This window comes from Notamacropus eugenii, chromosome 1 (genome assembly GCF_028372415.1).
Source record: "Notamacropus eugenii isolate mMacEug1 chromosome 1, mMacEug1.pri_v2, whole genome shotgun sequence".
NCBI lineage: Eukaryota > Metazoa > Chordata > Mammalia > Diprotodontia > Macropodidae > Notamacropus > Notamacropus eugenii.
The window spans coordinates 599,421,945-599,424,315 of NC_092872.1; the positions used below are offsets into that span (position 1 = coordinate 599,421,945).

General features: G+C 42.1%; 1 pseudogene; it reads left to right on the plus strand.

Annotated features, from left to right (window-relative positions):
• Positions 1 to 627: 627 nt before the first annotated feature.
• LOC140527876 (myosin light polypeptide 6-like) lies at positions 628 to 1,924 on the plus strand (annotated as a pseudogene).
• The last annotated feature ends 447 nt before the right edge of the window (positions 1,925 to 2,371 follow it).

The following is a 2,371-nucleotide window of genomic DNA, read 5'->3' on the forward strand; positions in this document are numbered from 1 at the left end:
CTTTCTTCACTCCTGTCTCCTTTCACATATGACATGGGAGTTAGCAGGAAAGCAATGTTGCTATTGCAAAATCCTAGATGTTTGGCTGTACAGTAGCAATGACAGATTCAAAGAAGATGAATCAGTGTTTGGTAGTCAAAACAAAGCAATGTCAGTGGATACACATGAGGAAATTGCTACTGTGGTTTTAAGAATTGGAAGAGACCATGGTGATCATCTTATCTAATGTGTCATTTGACAAAAACTGAGGCCCAGAGGAAGAAAGGGGCATGTGAAAGTGGAAGAGATGAACTTAGGCTCCATTTTTACCTCTAAGACTAGTATGCTTCCCACCACACCATTCTATCAACTTATGAAGCACTGATATACAAATGGAAAGATGCTATTTCAGCCTCTCACTTGGTTGCTGAAGAACTTAATTTGACAAGTTTCTCCTATCCTGGAAACTATAAGGGAGGGGAAGGAAAGAGAAGAAATATGGACATCTGTTTTCAAAGTTCTTTTACCCAGTGTCAAACAGTTTACCTTTCAGATGTCTTTCATTGGCTCTGAAGAAGATCCTTAGTGAAGAAATTGATTGTCAGCACTTGGGGCAGGGATGAGCTGGAGTCAGCTCTAAGGGCTGATTGTTAAATTCTCATTATGAATATTTACACCATAAGAATCAGGAGATACTACAAAACACTACAAACACTACATTAAAAAATGGATTGTCTAGACTTAAGAAAATGTTACCAATGCAAATTTAATTTAAAAATCTGTTAGTGGCACTTGAAAACATCTTTTCTGGAGAACTAGCTGTTAAACCTTTGTCAGCAACTTGGAGGTTTACATGTTCCATGCTGTCTATGCCCAATGTTTGTTGAATGAATGAATAATGAATGATAAAAGGTGTCCAAGATGTGTGACTTCACGGAGGATGAGACAGCAGAATTCAAGGAGGTCTTCCAGCTGTTTGACTGAAGAGGGGATGGAAAAATCTTATACAGCCAGTGTGATGTGAGCCCTGGACCAGAATCCTACCAATGCTGAGGTGCTCAAGGTCTTAGGGAAGTCCAAGAGTGCTAAGATGAATGGAAAGGTGCTGAATTTTGAACATTTTCACTAATGCTGCAGACCGTAGCAAAGAATAAGGAGTAGGGCACATATGAAGACTATGTAAAAGGGCTTCAGGTGTTTGAAAATCAAGGGAATGGCACAGTCATTAGGGCTGAAATACAACATGTCCTCATCACCCTGGGTTGCTATTGTGTTTGTCCTTTGTTACCAAAGGCCATGCCATCAGAGAAATGATGACATGACTTGCACTTGACTTTGTTTTGAGTGAGGGAGGGCTGTGCAAGGTCACCAGCCTCACTTCTCCTCCAGAGCCATCTGGATCCAATGACCAGATATTCATCAGGATGACTGGAGATGACCCAGGATGAGGCAGTCAGGGTTAAGTGACTTGCTCAAGGTCACACAGCTAGTGAGTGTCAAGTGTCTGAGGTGAGATTTGAACTCAGGTCCTCCTGACTCCTGCTCTGGTGCTTTATCCACTGCACCACCTAGATGCCCAATGAGGCAAAGAAAAGAAAGACATCAGGCTGGGAGGGAAACAGAGCCTTTAGGAAGGGGACAGGGGCCCCATGGTGTCTGAGCTTCAGAGTGCAGTAAGTTTAAGGTTCAGGGAAGGGCAGGGAAGGGGAGAGAAAGGAAGGGAGGGGAAGGGAGGGGAGAGCAGGGCAGGGAAAGGGAGGGAAGGGAAGGGAAAGGAAGATGACAGAGGAAGAATTGGAAGTATGAGTGGCAGGACATGGAGACAGCAACAGTTATATTAACTATGAAGAGCTAGTCCGTATGGTGCTGAATAGCTGAAAAAACTCCCCTTTCTTCAAAGAACCCCCTAACTTTCTCAGTTTAAAAATCATCCTCTTGCCCCTGAAGTAACTAACCATTTTCAGGATTACCAACATCCTTACTTCCAATCCCTACCATATGTCCCCTTTGGCCTATTTGCTCTCTGCTTTCACCAAATAAACCTGTTATCTGCTCCTAAAAAAGTAAAAAGAAAAGAACAAAGAAAAAAAGAAAAGAAAAACATGGCACTTTGGTTATTGATATATTTTGCTTCTCCAATAGATTAAGGATCTTTTAAATGGCATAATCTCTCCACTGCTGCAGATTGCAAACTGTACACTCCTCACATCCTATGCCTTTTGTCTATGTCCTACCATAAATGTGATCGATCTCCTCAATATCCTGAAGGCTTGCCTCTAGGCTTTTGGGTATTTCATGAAACTATGTGCAAAGCTCAGGCTATTCCACACTTACCTCTCAATCATACTTCATGGCTGGTGCACCTTCTTTCTACAGATATATATATACCCTC